Source organism: Camellia sinensis, chromosome 14 (assembly GCF_055761805.1).
Source record: "Camellia sinensis isolate YWXY chromosome 14, ASM5576180v1, whole genome shotgun sequence".
Taxonomy (NCBI): Eukaryota; Viridiplantae; Streptophyta; class Magnoliopsida; order Ericales; family Theaceae; genus Camellia; species Camellia sinensis.
In genome coordinates, this window is record NC_138974.1 from 37,571,705 (window position 1) to 37,590,573 (window position 18,869).

Sequence of the window (18,869 nt, forward strand, 5' to 3'; positions counted from 1 at the left end):
GATACAAAATCGGCAATTTCTTTCTTCATTCCCGGCCACCAGAAATTCAGTTTCAGATCTTGATACATTTTTGTATTCCCTGGATGGATAGAAAATTTTGAATTATGGCCCTCTTGCAGAACTCTTCCTTTCAGTTCAGTATCATTCGGTACACACAGTCTTTCTTGAAATTTCAGTATATTATTTTCAAATTTGAAACCCGATCTTGGTTTAGTTTCCCTTTCTTCGATGATCTTCTTCAAGAAGTCATCCAATTGCTGTTTCTCTTTAATCTCTTCAATCCGTGCCTGTTGAGCAGAAATAGCAGCTAAGGTTCCACCTTGTTCTCGTACAACAATTTCAATTTCAGATTTTTCAAGGTCACAAAGCAATTCTTTCTGTCCGGTAAGCAAACAGGCTAAATTTGCAGTCGATTTCCGACTCAATGCATCGGCAACGGTGTTGGCTTTTCCCGGATGGTACAAAATCTGTAGGTCATAGTCTTTAATCAGTTCTAGCCATCTCCGCTGTCTCATGTTCAGTTCTTTCTGTGTGAAGAAATATTTCAAACTCTTATGGTCGGTATATACTTCACATGTTGCCCCATAAAGGTAGTGACGCCAGATTTTTAGTGCAAATACTACTGCAGCAAGTTCCAGATCATGGGTTGGGTAGTTCTTTTCATGCGGTCTTAGTTGTCGGGAAGCATAGTCAATTGCTCTCCCGTTCTGCATTAAAACACACCCCAAACCCTTATAAGAAGCATCACTAAATATGGTATAACCATCCGTACCTGAAGGTAAGGTAAGAACTGGTGCAGTCACGAGTCGAGTCTTCAACTCTTGGAAAGCTGATTCCCTTTGGTCAGTCTAGTCGAATGATATTCCCTTCTGTGTCAGTTGAGTTAATGGTAAGGCAATTTTGGAGAAGTCTTTGACAAATCTTCTGTAATACCCGGCTAGTCCCAAAAAGCTTCGAACTTCTGTCACATTTGTTGGTCTAGGCCAGTTCACTACAGCTTCAATTTTCTGTGAATCAACAGAAATTCCATCTTTGCTAACAACATGCCCCAAAAACATAACATGATCAAGCCAGAATTCGCATTTAGACAGTTTAGCATAAAGTTTCTGTTCTCTTAGGGTCTGTAGGGCAAGTCTCAGATGATGTTCATGTTCTTCTATATTTTTGGAGTAAATCAGTATGTCATCAATGAATACAACAATAAAGTCATCAAGGTACGGTTTAAAGATTCTGTTCATTAGGTCCATAAATGCAGCAGGTGCATTGGTAACTCCAAAAGGCATAACTAAAAATTCGAAATGTCCATACCTCGTTCGAAAAGCAGTTTTATCAATGTCTTCTGGTTTAACTTTCAACTGATGGTATCCGGATCTGAGATCGATCTTAGAAAACACTTGAGCACCCTGTAACTGATCAAATAAGTCATCAATACGTGGCAATGGGTATTTATTTTTCACAGTTACCTTATTCAGTTCACGGTAGTCAATGCACAGTCTCAGTGAGCCGTCTTTCTTCTTCACAAATAAAACAGGAGCACCCCAAGGCGAAGTGCTAGGTCTAATGAACTTCTTATCTAACAGTTCCTGCAATTGCACTTTCAATTCCTTCAGTTCAGTTGGAGCCATTCGGTAAGGAGCTTTAGATACTGGCTGCGTTCCCGGAATCACATCAACGGTGAATTCGATCTCTCTGTCAGTCAAATCCCCTGGCAGATTATCTGGGAAAACATCTGGAAACTCTCTGACTACAGGAATACTGTTTACGTTAGCATTATCATCAGTAGATACAGTCAATACAGAACACAGATATCCCTTACACCCCTTTCTAATCAATTTTACAACTTTCACAGATGAAATCAAATACGGGGGAGGTACTACTCCGACCCCATGAAACACAAATTCGGGTAAACCCGGTGGACGAAAAACTACTTGTTTCGTTACATAGTCTATGGTGGCATGGTATTTCGTTAACCAGTCCATTCCCAGTATTACATCAAAATGATCAATGTTCAGAGGCAGTAAGTCAATAAACAAATGTGCATCACCAACAATAATTTCACAAGCAGGGTACATATATGCACAGGTCATAGATTCCCCAATGGGTGATGATACAACTAACAGATAATTCATGGGTTCTAATGGTCTATTCAGTTTTCGCGAAAAAGCATGCAACACATATGAATGCGTAGACCCCGAATCAATCAGTACATAAGCATTTGGGTGCAAATAGAGAGAATACCTGACACAACGGTCTCGGTATTCTGCACGTCTCCCGGTACTAGGGCAAACACTCGGCCCTGCCTCATGGGCTCTTTCCCTGTAGCTTTGGGGTTCGGTTTTGGTGCAACAGTTGATGCAGCCACGCTTGGTGTAGCTTTACTACTGGCCTGTGGAGCAGAGGGGCAGTCTTTAACCATGTGGCCTATCTTGCCACACCTATAGCAAGCTCCAGATATTTTGTAACAAACTCCCTTGTGATTTTTACCATATTCAGAACAGGGCGGTATTGAACGGTTTCCTTGACTGGAAGTAGTCGTTGACCCCGTATTCTGTTTCTTATTCACTGGACTATGCTTGCCTTTCCTAAACTTGAAACCCTGTCTCTTACCACGCCATTCAGACGCTGGTGTTTCAGTTTTCAGTGCTTCGATGTTCGACTCAGCCATCAAAGCTCGGTCAAGGACATTCACATAATTCGGTAATTTCAAAACATTTATTCTGTCAAGAATTGCAACATTAAGTCCGCCTTCAAACTTTCTGGCCTTCTTGTAATCAGTGTCCACCATATGCGGTGCATATCTCGCAAGCTCGGTGAACTTTGTTTCATATTCAGCAACGGACATTGTGCCCTGCTTTAGCTGTTCAAACTTAGTCACCTTTCTATCCCTAACACACTGAGGGAAATACTTATCGAAGAAGGCTCCCTTGAATTGAGCCCAAGTCATAACCGTATTTTCATTACGGATGAGCATCCACCACCTTCTAGCTTCTTCTTGCAAAGTAAAGGTGGCTAATAGTACCTTGTGTGCTTCAGAGCACGGGAACACCTCAAATAATTTTTCGGTCTCAAGAACCCATGCTTCAGCCTTTAACGGTTCAAGGCCTTCCTGAAAGGATGGCGGTTTCATTTTGCTGAACTTGTGGGTGAGAGCTATTATGGTCCCATCATTAACGTTAGTATTTTGTTCCGGTACAGCCGGAGGAGGAGGTGGGGGCTGTTGATTCTGTTGCTGGTCTAATATTTCAGTTATCAGTTCCATCATCCGCTCCAGTCTGGCCATTCTGGCCTCAGAGGATGAGGATTCGGTTGCAGTGTTTGCATTATCCATTTCACTATAAGCAGTTGTAACAATTATCAATATAAGCAGTCATTGTTTACACAGGTTCATACTTTAGCATATATTCAGTCAGTCATATCACACACTTATCATGCTCATGTAATGCCCTAATCACTTTTCTAGGACATCCTATAGCTCATTTGGACACGTGTGTGCTGTATAACTCGTGGTAAGTATCGCTCTGATACCACTCTGTCACGACCCAAACCCGTCCCTATGGGTTTAGCACCGTAACCGGCCAGTAATCCGAGATTACCGAAGGCCTGCTTAATAGTAATACAGTAATACAGAGTACAGGGGCTGGCGGAAGCCAATACAGTAAATAAACAATGCCCAATGAGCTGTGACAGTCTGTATGCAAAAAGACTTTTATTCAAAGATATACAGTCAGACAAAACAGTATGTACAAATATACAATCTTTCAGTCAAGGACCTAATCCCTATTAAACAGTACAGTAACAGTCTATACAGTTATGCAAAACAGATACAGAGACAGACGGGGAAATTAAAAACACCCCTAAGCCGTAACTTGACAGGCTCGGAATCTCGCGGTGAGGCACGTAGGTTGGCTTGACAAAACTGGAGTTTATCTCGACGCTTCTAGCCGCGGTCTGGTGCCTGTACACCTACATATATATATATATATATAGAGTGAGCTAAAGCCCAGTGAATAACATAATGCGTAAAGGGGTTAGGAATGAATGTCCTTACAGTAATGAAAACAGTTCATTGATTCAGTATTTCAGTCGTTCAGTCAGTACAGTCATATGTGGTACATTCATTAGCATAACAGTACAGTAAACAGTAGGTCTTAAAAGACCGAACAGTAGTGATGGCCATCAGTCAGTAAACAGTAGTGGTTCCAACAAGGGAACCGACAGAGATCTCTGTAACAGTAACAGTAAACAGTAGGTGCCAAGGATGCCACAATATAGTTCAATATACAGGACATACATTCATTCAATTAACAGTATTCAATTCAGAAACAGTACAGTTCAGTTGTTCAGAAAATAATCATTTTTGAACATATCTTTACACAGATGTTACTCACAGAGTTCTGGGCTACAGTAAAGCTAGAGCGCGTCCCCAGTCGCCAACCCTACACAGTTACAGATTAACACACACTAAGCTACACAGTTGGGAAAGATAACAGCTTAATCCCTAATGCCTCAGTGTGTTTCTACATCTATATCCTCCTTAAGATGTCTTAAACTAGGCCTAAGGGTGCCTAGAATGAGATGAGGATGTAAAGATGCACTTTTAAAAGCATTTTCAGACTTTTCAAAAAACAGGAGCCACGCTCGAGCGTAGGTTACTCCGCTCGAGCGGATATGCAGACAAAGGTTTCCGCTCGAGCGTAGACTTACCCGCTCGAGCGTTCTGCAAAACAGTCAAAAGTGCTGGAAAGGTGAAAATCACGCTCGATTGGGCGCTCGACACCCGCTCGAGCATGAGACACAATGTCCCACTCGAGCGTCAATTAATCCGCTTGAGCGGACTTCAAAACAGAACAAAAATGCTGGGAGCACGATTTCCACGCTCGAGCGCCAGTCACCCCGCTCGAGTGTGAGTCAAAATTCTGGAAATTCCAGATTTGAACCTCAAGCTCAAAACCAAGTTTTCAAACCATAAATTCGATCCTCTTGGGCCAATTTTCCAAAAAAGACATCAAAACTCATACTTTAACATGATTCAAAGCTCAATTTGCAAAATCAAAGCCCAATGGTGTTTCAAATAAACTCAATTTGAAACCAATTTTCATGAACAATATTTCAAACATGACATGCATGAGTTTAACTCAATTCAAAGCTTTAATTTCATGCTTTAGTGAGCCAATTCTTCTAAGGACAAGATGAAATCATGGACTTAAACACAATATGAACATGCATGTAACATTTTACCATGAAATCAACTCATAACTCAACAATTCACACATGCATGCATGGATTAAGCTATAATTCAACATGTTAGAACTAAATTATGACTTAGCTCCTCAATTAGACATGAACCATGCATGAATCAACTTAAAGACACAATCAAGAGGATGAAATTCATACCTAGGTTCCTTAATTACTAGTCTTGAGGTTCAATTCGCCAATTTACACTTCAATTCTTCAAGTTCTCTAGCCAAACTCTCAAGAACAACTCAACTCTCCCTCACTCTCTTCCTTGGTCGGTTGAAGGCAACAAAAAGGCTGATGAGGTGTGTTTTGATACAAGGAATGAGTCTCAAGAGTGCTAAGCTAGTGGTCCACTAGTGGTGGCAAAATAGTGAATAAGGCCAACTATGCAATTAAGCTCATTTTAATCTAATTTAATCATACCTAATCAGTTTTCAAGTAAATATACCATAAAATCCTATAAATTATGAGGATCATGAAACATTAATCGATTTCCGGTTCGGCCGCCGATAAGGCCTTCAATTAGCAGTTCAAACATAAAAACACAAACAGATAATCAAACAATCAAACAGATAGACATACAATTGAACAGATATACTCAGTCAATTCAGTTTCAATTTCAGTTTAACGGTAATCAGTAGTTTATCGGTAAACAGTAGCGAGGGTTGTTACAATAACTAACACCATTTTGCTCATAACCACACCACTTTGTTCATAACCAATATCACATATCTCATAACCATTGATCACATATCTCATAACTATTACCCACATAAATTATAACCACATCTCATAACCAATCCCTTTGAGTCATAACTAACATCACATATCTCATAACCACTAGTCATATATCTCATAACTAACAACCTTTTTGCTCATAACTACACTACTTTGATCATAACCAATATTTCATATCTCATAACCACTAACACATATAGCACAACCAAACACTCTTTGACACCACTTTGCTCAGAACCAAAATAACATATATTATAATTACTAATCCAATATCTCATAACCAACATCACATATATCATAACTACTAATCACATATCTCATAACCATACCACTTTAATCATAACCAATATTACATATCTCATAACCACCAATCACATATCTCATAACCAAACACCCTTTGACTTATAATCACATCACTCTGCTTATAACCAAAATCACATATCTAATAATCACTAATAATATATCTCATAACCTTTACTTACTTATGTCATGACCACATCTCATAACCAACACCAGTTGCCTCATAACCAACATCACATATATCATAACCACTAATCACATATCTCATAACTATTACACACATATGGGGGTGTAAATTTGGCCCACGAGCTCGCAGCACACTCCTAGTCTAGAAATTACTCTCTCTCTCTCTCTCGTTTGGGCTAAAGAAAGGGTCTAGGGATTTGTCAAAAACAATTAATGAGGGAATTTTAATTTTGACAAAATTTGGAAGTTTGTTCCAAATTTTTGGAGAAAATGGGGCCGAAATTATGTAATAATCATTATAAAAAAACAAAATTAAAACATTTATGAATAGAGTCTTATAATAAAATAAATTATTACTTAACAATTTTGTCAATTTATACTTTATTTTTTTTAAAAAAAATATTAATCCTTCATCAATTTTTATTAAGTAAAATTAATAAAAAAGACTATTTTACTCGTCAACTACAAAATGTATAATCACACCATTAATTAGCGTAATAAAAATATTTAAAATTTTAGAAATCACAAATATCATAATCAAGTCACAAAGTTTTGTAATATAAAACACAAAATACATAACGCCATCATTAATTGGCGTAACAAAATTGTTTAAATTATAGAAAATCACAAATGTCATAACTAATTTCCAAAATTTCGTAACATTAACCAAAAATTTTGTAACTATCCACTAATTGGTGTAACAAAAACATCTAAAAATTAAAAATCACATATGTCATAACCAACTCACAAAATTTAATAACATCAATTACAAAATGCATAACTGTACGACTAATTGTCATAATAAAAATAATCAAAATTTTTACAAATTACAAATGTCATAACCAACCCAAAAAATTCATAACATCAATCACAAAATGCATAACAACACAACTAATTGATGTAGCAAAAATATCTAAATATTTTATAAACCACAAATATTGTAATCAAGTAATAAAGTTTCATAACAATTATCATAAAATGACTAAACAAATCACTAAAAACCTTAGAATCACTAATCAGGATCTCTCATAATACAGAGAAAACAAAATATAATGACAATCATTAAATAATTTAATCAACGACTTAAAGCCATGGAATAGAAAATGAGAGTTAGAGAAGATTAGCTAGTAGAGTGAGAGGAAAGGGAATATGAGAAAGAGAGATTGAACGGGCTTATTTCCTGTGAAACTGACGTCAAAGGTGCTGTCGTTTCCGATAAGGAACATCGGAGATATCTACAATGACAGTAAAGAATGAGAGAGATGCTTAAGGGATGAAGATGATTGAGAGAGCAGAACAGTACAACAAAATGCGTAACATTCATTTTTCAAAAGTTCTATAACACATGTACAAATTGATGATAACAAAACCTTTCAAATCATAACTACGGCCAAAGGTTTGTATATGTATGACATATTAATGTGAAAGAGCTAGAGTTTCAAGATAAATGTATTTACTAGATAGAGAAATATCACCAAAATAAATAGTGCTGAAATAGACAAAGAGAGTAGTGACGAGTTCAAGGATCTATTGCAGAGACACACTACAGGAAAATGCACATTTGGCGACCAGAATTGGAGACCAAAACAAATTTAGTCGCCAAAAATATACCTTTTGGCGACTGAAAAAAAATTAGTCGCCAAAGGTTCACAATTCAGCTACTATTTGAATTTAGTCGAGATATATTGTCTTTTTGGCGACTAAAACAAAATTTAGTCACTAAATATATAGTTATTGGCTACTAAATAATAATTAGTTGCCAAAAGTTTAAATTTTACGCTACTAATTGTAGGTTTAGTCGCCAAATATTATGGACATTTTTTACACCTTTTGGTGACAAAAAAATTTAGCAGTCGTATATTTAATTTTTGCCGACGAAAAAAAAAAAATAGTAGCCAAATGATACTTTTGGCTACCAATATATTAGTCGCTATTAATTAATCATTGGCTGCAAAACAGTTTCAGTTGTTATTCAGCACTATTTGGAGACAAAAAAATAATTTAGTCGTTAAACGTTGATTTTTTTTTAAAAAAGGGAAAGCAATTGATTTTGGTGCCCGATATATATACACTGTATGTTCTGTCTCTTACACACACGATATACACTGTTCTGTCTCAAAAGCTTTTGGCTTTCACCAAACCTCATGTCACGACCCAAAACCGCCCTTATAGGTTTAGCGTCGTAACCGGCCACTAATCCTTGGATTACCAAAAGCCTCTTAACAGAATAATGTATAATCAAGGGGCTGGGGAAGCAAATATACAAAATATATGTAGTCCATTGAGCTGTGAAGACATACATGGGATAGATAATTTAAAACTTTTATAAACTTGTGAATGACGTCAAAAGATATAGTATTTACACATCACTCCATGAACATATTATCAGAAATCTTGCTCGTATATCAAAAGAAACAAAGTCTAGTACATTCACAAAAACAGCCACTAAACTTGACTTAATCCGGAACCTCCTCGGGAGGCACAAAGTTTGGCTGACAAAAACTAAGACGCTAGGTCCTCAACTCTGAGTCTGGTCACATGTCAGATCACCTACATACATAATATAAACAGTGAGCGGAATCCTAGTGAATAATAACAGAGTAAAGGATTTAATGAATGAAGTCCATACCAGGTTCAGAAATCATAATTTAGATTTATAAACCGATTCATATTCATATTTTTGTTCAAATCATATACAGAAATCGGAGTTCATGCTTAATCATACGTGGTACATTCATTAGCGCTAACAGAACAAATGCAGAACAGATGCAGAACATATGGTGGTTATGAGTAACCAGTTCCATAAAGGAACCTCCGGATCCGGGTAACAGAGAATAAACATGCTGAGCCCCATGATAGAGCCTCCGGTACGGGTAACAGATTACAAACATATTAAGTTCCAAGATTACAAACATATTAAGTTCCATGATGAAACCTTCGATACCGGGTAACAGCTAATAGATATCACATGATGCTAAGGATGTCACGAATACATTATTAGAATTTGGACAATCATTCATTGTACAGAACATATCATTTCAGAAAATAGATCTTAATTCATTATACAAAAAAATAAATAAAGTTGAACATAACTTTACTAAATTATTACTCACAGTTGGCTTTGGGTACAGACAGACAGAGCAGACTAATCAAACGGTTTACGGCACATGACCTACATTAACACATAACAAATACACATTTGAAACACACGTTCGAACATACTTAACTTTTTTACGTTCTATACATAGTGTGTTTCTACATGCTATCCTCCTTATTATGCCTTAATCTTGGCCTAGGAATGCCTAGGATGGAATGAGGATGCAAAAATGCATTTGAAAACACTTGGTCAAATTTTTTGAAAATAGGGTCCGCGCTTGAGCATAGCTTTTCTCGCTCGAGTGGGTGGAAAAATGTGAGGGGACGCTCGAGCGCAACTTCCTCCGATCGAGCGTTCTGAAAATTTCGAACAAGTACTGGTTATCTGATTTTCACGCTCGATGAACGCTCGAGCGTAAGACTCATTCCCCCACTCGAGCGTAACTCTTAGGAATGGCAATGGGGTAGGGCGGGGTGGGACCGGGGATCACACTCCCTGTCCCCGATCCCCGACGGGGAACTTATCACCGTTCCCATCCCTACCTCCTAACGGGGATCGGGTTTTCCCGATCCTGAAATTCCCCTGACCAAAAAAAAAAAAAACCAAACAGAGAGGAGAGAGATCATCAACATCATCAACATCACAAACAACATCCTCAACAACATCAAATAACAACAACAACAACATTTTCAACATTAGAGAAGGAGAGATCTGAGTAGAGTGAGGGAAAGAGAGATAGATCTGCTCGTCGCAACATCATCAACACAAATAATGCAACACGCGTGTAATTAATTCATAATTTGATCTTAATAACTTATTAAACATATGAAATCATGGATTAACGTTAATCATAGGTCGGGGTTGTTGCAGTCTTCCCCCCTTAAAGAGTTTGGTCCTTCAAACTCAAATTAGCTTAATTATGAAAGAATACTGGGTCCAAAGAGAACAGTTCAGGGTATCTTTTCATCATGTCTTCTTCTGTCTCCCAAGTCGCATAGGTTCCTCTATGATTCTGCCAATCGATCTTCACTAACGGAATTTCCTTGTTTCTCAATCTTTTTGATTTGGCGATTCACAATTTGCATTGGCCTCTTTTTATATGTATAATCATCCTTTAGAAGTACATGAGTCGGCTTAATCACATGTAGTGGATCTCTCAAATACTCTCAAAGCATAGATACGTGAAAAACATTATGCATATGCTCCATGACCGAGGGTAAGGCTACTCGATATGTTACTGAATTGATCTTTTCAAGAATTTCATAAGGGCCGATGTATCTCCATGCCAACTTGCCTTTCACTCCAAACCGTGTTTGCCCTTTCATTAGAGTCACTTTTATGAACACATGATCCCCGACTTCGTATTCTCTATCTCGCCTTCGGACATCTACATAACTCTTTTGGCGGCTTTGTGCAGTTTTCAACCTTTGTTGAATTAATTTCACATTTTCAGTTGTTTCTTGTACAAGTTCTGGTCCCAACAATGGTCTGCCACCTACTTTAGCCCAACAGATAGGAGAACGACATTTCCTTCCATACACAGCTTTATAAGGAGCCATTCCAATACTTGAATGATAACTGTTATTGTATACAAACTCAGCTAAAGGTAAATAAGTCTCCCAATTTCCTTGGAAGTCCAACACATACATCCACAACATATTTTCCAAAGTTTGATTGGTTCTTTCAGATTGACCGTCTGTCTGTGGATGGTAAGCATTACTCAATCGCAATTCGGTTCCCAAAGCCAGTTGCAAATTCTGCCAGAATCTTGATGTAAACTTTGAATCTCTATCAGATACAATAGATACTGGTACACCATGTAATCTCACAATTTCATTCATATACATATTAGCTAATTTGTCTGCATTATAAATGGTTTTAACAAGCAGAAAGTGGGCAGATTTAGTCAAATGATCATCTATGATCCAGATAGAATCCATACCTCGAGAAGAGCGAGACAGACTGACGATGAAATCCATAGTAATATATTCCCACTTCCATTCTGGTATTGGAAGCGGCTGAAGTAATCCAACGGGTCGTTGATGTTTAGCTTTAACTTGTTGGTAGTACAAACATTTAGCCACAAAGTCTGTAATGCTTTTTTTCATTCCAGGCCACCAGAAGTTCTGTCTTAAGTCATGATACATCTTTGTGTTCCCCAAATGCATGACAAATTTGGAGTTGTGAGCTTCAATCATAACAAGCTTTCTTAAATCAGAGGAATTTGGTACACAAAGTGTATTATGAAATTTTAACACATTATTCTCAAACACAAACTCCGGCCTCGGCTTTGAGTCAAATTCTTCCACAATCTTTTTCAAGAACTCATCTTCAAGTTGTTTCTCTCTAATTTCTTCAATGATTGCAAGTTGAGCAGAAATAGCAGCTAAGATTCTATTTTGTTTGCGCAGTACAACTTCAATTTCATTTATTTCTAAGTCACATATCAAGTCTCTCTGACCGGTGAGTAAGCACAACAATTTATCCATGGATTTGCGGCTCAAAGTATCAATAACTGTGTTTGCTTTTTTCGGATGGTACAAAATCTGTAAGTCATAATCTTTAATCAATTCTAACCATCTTCATTCTCTCATGTTCAATTCCTTTTGGGTGAAGAAATATTTCAAACTTTTATGATCCGTATATACTTCACAAGTCACACTATACAGATAATGTCGCCAAATCTTCAAAGCAAAAACGACAGCTGCCAATTCAAGGTCATGAGTTGGGTAATTCTTTTCATGTGGACGAAATTGCCGAGAGGCATAAGCAATTACCTTCCTATTCTGCATTAGTACACAACCTAACCCTTTATACGAAGCGTTACTGTAAATCTAGAACCCATCAATACCATTAGGTAGAGTTAAGATTGGTGCAGTCACCAATCTGGTTTTCAACTTTTGAAAAGCTGTTTCACGCTGTTAATTCCAATCAAATGGCACATTTTTCTGTGTCAGCTGTGTCAATGGCATAATAAGTTTTGAGAAATCTTTCGCAAACCATTTGTAGTAACCTGCAAGTCCTAGAAAACTTCTCACTTCTGACACATTAGTTGGTCTTAGCCAATTTACAATGGCTTCAATTTTCTGAGGGTCAACCGAAATACCATCTCTGTTGATTACATGCCCCATAAACGCTACACTGTCAAGCCAAAATTCACATTTGGAGAATTTTGTATATAGTTTCTTTTCTTTTAGAATTTGTAACACGGTTCTCAAGCGATTCTCATGATCTTCTATGCTTTTGGAGTAAATCAAAATATCATAAATAAATAAAACAACAAATTCATCCAGATATGATTTAAACACCCTGTTCATAAGGTCCATAAAGGCAGCAGGTGCATTAGTCACCCCAAACGGCATTACCAAAAATTCATAGTGTGCGTATCTAGTTCTGAATGTAATTTTCTCTATGTCTTCTGCCTTGCCTTTTAACTGGTGATACCCGGATCTAAGGTCAATCTTGGAAAACACTTGGGCTCCCTGAAGTTGGTCAAACAAGTCATCTATTCGAGGTAGAGGGTATTTGTTCTTGATAGTTGCTTTGTTTAATTCTCGATAATCTATACATAATCTCAAAAATCCATCTTTCTTCTTGACAAATAGGACTGGAGCACCCCAAGGTGAAGTGCTCGGACGGATGAATTTCTTGTTTAACAGTTCTTGAAGTTGAGTTTTCAATTATTTCAATTCTGAGGTTGACATTCTATAGGGGGTCTTGGAAATAGGTTGTGTTCCCGGAGTTACTTCAATAGTGAATTCAATTTCTCTATCAACTAAGTCTCCAGGCAAGTCATTCGGAAACACATTGAGAAATTCACAAGCAACAGGAATAGTTTCCACATTAGCACTATTAGATGATGCAGTCATGTCACGACCCAAACCCGCCCCTATGGGTTTAGCACCGTAACCGGCCAGTAATCCATGATTACCGAAGGTCTGCTTAACAGTAAAGATAGTAATACAGAGTACAGGGGCTGGCAGAAGCCAAAACAGTAATAAAAGATGTCCAATGAGCTGTGACAGTCTGTATGCAAAAAGAATTTTCTGAACATATTCATATTCATAAGTAAAACATATATACAAACAACATATACAGACATTCAGGTTAGGGACCAAATCCCTACCATGACAGTACAGTACAAGTCTTAACATTCTATACAAAATAGAAGCAGAAAGGGGAAATCCAAAACACCCCAAAGCAGCCTTAACTTGAGCACACTTGGAACCTCGCAGTGAGACACAATGGTTGGCTTGACAAAAAGGGAGTTAACCCAACGCTCCTAGCTCCGGTCCGGTGCCTGGACACCTACATATATATATATATATATATAAACAATGAGCTAAAGCCCAGTGAATAACAGTTGTGTAAAGAGGTTAAGAATGAATGTCCTTTCAGTCAATAAGTAGTCATATCAGCCATTTCGAAACCATTGCAGTCATAGGTGGTACATCCCATAACACAACAGTACAGTAGGTCTTAACAGACCGAACAGTCAGTTGATGGCCATCATAACAGTAAACAGTAGTGGTTCCAAACATGGGAACTGACAGAGATCTCTATAACAGTAGCAGTAACAGTTCAGTAACAGTAGATTGCTATGGATGCCACGAATTCAGTTCATAAATAGGACAAACATTCATTCAGTAAGAAATATCATTTCAGAAAGCAGTACAATAGATCATTCAGAAAATATTCATGAGTGAACATATCTTTACAACATTGTTACTCACAGAGCACTGGGCTAAAAGCAGTTAACGAGCGTCCTCGGATGCCAACCCTATACAGTTACAGAATGAACACACACTAAGTTACACACTTGGGAATCAACAACTTAGTCCCTATCTTGACTCGGTGGTTCTACAGCATTATCCTCATTAAGATGCCTTAAACTAGGCCTAGGAATGCCTAGGATGAAATGAGGATGCAAAGATGCATTTAAAACACTTTTCAGAATTTTCAGAAAACAGGGGTCTTGCTCGAATGTGGCTTTCTACGCTCGAGCGGACATACAAACAAAGGATCTTCGCTCGAGCGGACTGTAAACTCAAGCAAAAGTACTGGATGCATGCAATTCACGCTCGATGGGCGCTTGACCTCCGTTCGAGCGTGAGACACAAGTCCTTGCTCGAGCATGCATTTCCTCGCTCGAGCGGACTGTAAACATATGAAAAGTACTAAATACATGCATTTCACACTCGAGCATTACTTTTCCCGCTCGAGCGGGATGCATGTACTCAGAGTGTACGCTCGAGCGTGAAGTCTTACGCTCGAGCGTGGGTCCAAAATCTGGAATTTCCAGATTGAACCTCCAAGCTCAAATTCAACATTTAAAGCATCAAATTCGATTCTTTTGGGCCAATTTTCTGGAAAACACTTTAAAACTCATAATATGACATGTTTCAAAGATTAATTTGCAAAATCAGAGCCCAAAGGTAGTTCAATTAAACACAAATCCAAACAAAACTTCATGAACATAACGTATATGTAACATGCAAGTGTTCAATTGAAATCAAAGCTTTAAATACTTAATCAAATGAGTTAATTCACTCAAAAACATGATGAATTCATGGACCAAAGCTAGAATATAGACATGCATGTAAGAATTTTCATGAAAACAACCTCAAAACTCACCAATGTGTACATGCACGCATGATTCAAGCTTCAATTCAACAATTTAAACCAATTCTAGAGTTAGATCACTAATGGCTCATGGACCATGCAAGATACAACTAGAATTCAAGTTCAAGAAGATGATTCTCTTACCTTAGGTCTTCAATTTCAAGTCTAGAAGCTCAATTATGCAATATAATCTTCAATTCTTCTAATTCTCCAAGCAATTCTTTGATGAACTCAAGTATTCTCCTAACTCTCTCTCTCTCTAGTCGGTTTCGCCTCCAGGAATGAACAAGAATGATGCATCAAAGGCTCCAAGACAATGTTGTAGGTAGTGGTCCACTAATGGCAAAATGGTAATTAAAGCAACTAATGTGATTCAACAATATTTAATCTGATTTAATCGTTCCCAAATCAAATTTAAATTAAACCTAGCATAAAATCACAAAATTCTAATTAGCATAAAACGCTAATTAATTTCAGTTTCGGCCGCCGATAAGGCCTTCAATTTACAGTTTAAAACATAAAATACGAACAGATAAATCAATGGCAAACAGATAGAGACGCACTAAAACAACATACTCATGCAATCAGTTTAGGATTTCATCCTAATCAGTTACTTATCATGTTCAGTCACAGTTTAGCAATAATCAGTGGCGAGGGTTGTCACAAGTCAGTATACAACACAAGTAGCCCCTATATCCCTTCCTAAGCAATTTAACAGCTTTCATGGCCAAAATCAAGTATGAGGGAGAAATTACCCCATTTCCAGTAAAAATAAATTCAGGCATACCAGGTGGTCTAAACACAACAGATTTACTTGCACAGTCAACGGTGGCACAGTATTTAGTCAACCAGTCCATACCCAGAATATAATCAAAATGATCAATGTTCAAGGGCAACAAGTCAATATACAATGTCATATCACTAATCATAATATCACATGCCGGATAAACATAAGCACGTATTATAGAACCCCCAAACGGTATAGATACAGATAACACATATGTCATAGGTTCTAGTGGTCTAGTTAATTTCTGAGAGAAAGCATGCGATACGAAAGAATGCGTAGAACTAGAATCTATCAGTACACATGCATTTTGAGAACATATAGGGAGTATACCTGACACCACAACTTCGGTGTTCTGTACGTCACCAGGCACTAAGGCAAACACTCGACCTTGTCTCAGAGGTTCTTTCCCAGTATTAGCTTTTGCATTTGTTTTGACTGCAAAAGCGGACCCAGCAGAACTCGCTATAGGGCGGTTGGCATTATCAGACCTAAGCAGACAGTTTTTCACTACGTGACCTGTCTTGCCACATCGGAAACAAGCACCGGATGCTCGATAACACACACTCCTATGCCTTCTTTCACAATCAGGGCAAACTAGAATAGACTTATTGCTCTGACTTGAACTGCTTGTAGACCCCGTGTTCTACTTTTTACTTACATAAGAACGGCCCTTTCTAAAACTATGCCTAGATCTTTTTCCTATCCATTCAGTTGTTGTCGTTGCTGGGGCCTTACTTTGTCTCATAGCGGCTAGGGTGGCTTCTGCCACTAAGGATCTGTCAAGAACTTGCACATATGTTGGCAACTTTAATATGCCTACTCGATCAAATATGTCTAAGTCCAATCCTCCTTCAAATTTGCGGGCTTTCTTATAGTCTGTGTTTGCCATGTGAGGAGCAAATCTGGCTAGCTTAGTGAACTTAGCCTCGTATTCAGCTACGGACAATCTGTCGTGCTTAAGTTCTTGGAATTCAGACACTTTTTGGTCCCGAAAACACTGAGGGAAATAATTTTCATAAAAAGATTTCATTGAATCGAGCCCATGTCATGTTTTCATTGGCATTTCGAATCAGTAACCACCACTTCCAAGCTTCGTCTTTAAGAGTATAGGTGGCCAATAAAACCTTTTGAGTCTCAGTACAGGGAAAAACTTCAAACAACTTTTCCATCTCAAGCAACCATGTTTCCGCTTTCAACGGTTCAATCCCATCCAAGAAAGTTGGCAATTTCATCTTCATGAATTTCTGTGTTAGGTTGATAATGTCTTTATTATCGGGTTCAACTTGTACCGGCAGAAGTAGAGGGAGCAAAGGTTGTTGTCTTTGCTGTTATGTCATAGCTTCGGTCAATGCTGCAAGCATTTGTTCCCTTCGGTTCATGCGAGCCTATAAGGATTCACTTGTATTAATTGCCCTTGCATTCTCTATGTTGCTATAGAGACACCAAATAATAATAAATATGGGAATAATCTCGTTAATTTCTTTTAATTTAATTGTCCAGATTTCAAATTCAGTTTTCACATTTTTAAAGATTACCACACACTCACACATGCAGATAGAATGCCCCTACTTCTTACTAGGACATCCTAAGTTCATATGGACTTGTGTGTGCGGTAGAACACGTGCTCTGATACCATTCTGTCACGACCCAAACCCACCCCTATAGGTTTAGCGTTATAACCGGCAGTAATCCTTGGATTACCAAAGGCCTCTTAATAGAATAACGTATAATCAAGGGGCTGCAGAAGCAAATATCCAAAATATACATAGTTCATTGAGCTGTGAAGACATACATGGGACAGATAATTTAAAACTTTTATAAACTTGTGAGTGACGTCAAAAGATACAGTATTTACACATCACTCCATAAACATATTATCAGAAATCTTGCCTGTAAATCAAAAGAAACAAAGTCTAGTACATTCACAAAAATAGCCACTAAACTTGACTTAATCCGGAACCTCCTCGAGAGGTGCAAAGGTTGACTGACAAAAACTGAGACGCCAGGTCCTCAACTCTGAGCCTGGTTACACACCAGATCACCTATATACATAATATAAACAGTGAGCGGAAGACCAGTGAATAATAATGAAGTAAAGGATTTAATGAATGAAGTCCATACTAGGTTTAGAAATCATAATTCAGATTTATAAACCGATTCATATTCATATTCATATTCTTGTTCAAATCATATACAGAAATCGGAGTTCATGCTTAATCATACATGGTACATCCATTAGCGCTAACAGAACAGATATAGAACAGATGCAGAACATATGGTGGTTATGAGTAACCGGTTCCATAAAGGAACCTCCGCATCCGGGTAACAGAGAATAAACATGTTGAGCCCCATGATGGAGCCTTCGGTATAAGTAACAGATTGTAGACATATTAAGTTCCATGATGGAACCTCCGATACCAGGTAACAGTTAATAGATATCACATGATGCTAAGGATGCCATGAATACATTATTAGAATTTGGACAATCATTCATTGTACAGAACATATCATTTCAGAAAATAGATTTTAATTCATTATACAAAAAAATAAATAAAGTTGAACATACCTATACTAAGTTATTACTCACAGTTGGCTTCGGGTGCAGGCAGACAGAGCAGAGCAGACTAATCAAACGGTTTATGGCACGTGACCTACATCAACACATAACAAATACACATTTGAAACACACGTTGGAACATACTTAACTCTTTACGTTCTATACGTAGTGTGTTTCTACACGCTATCCTCCTTATTATGCCTTAATCTTGGCCTAGGAATGCCTATGATGGAATGAGGATATAAAAATGCATTTGAAAACACTTGGTCAAATTTTATGAAAATAGGGTCTACGCTTGAGCGGGCGTAAAAATGTGAGGGGACGCTCGAATGCAACTTCCTCCG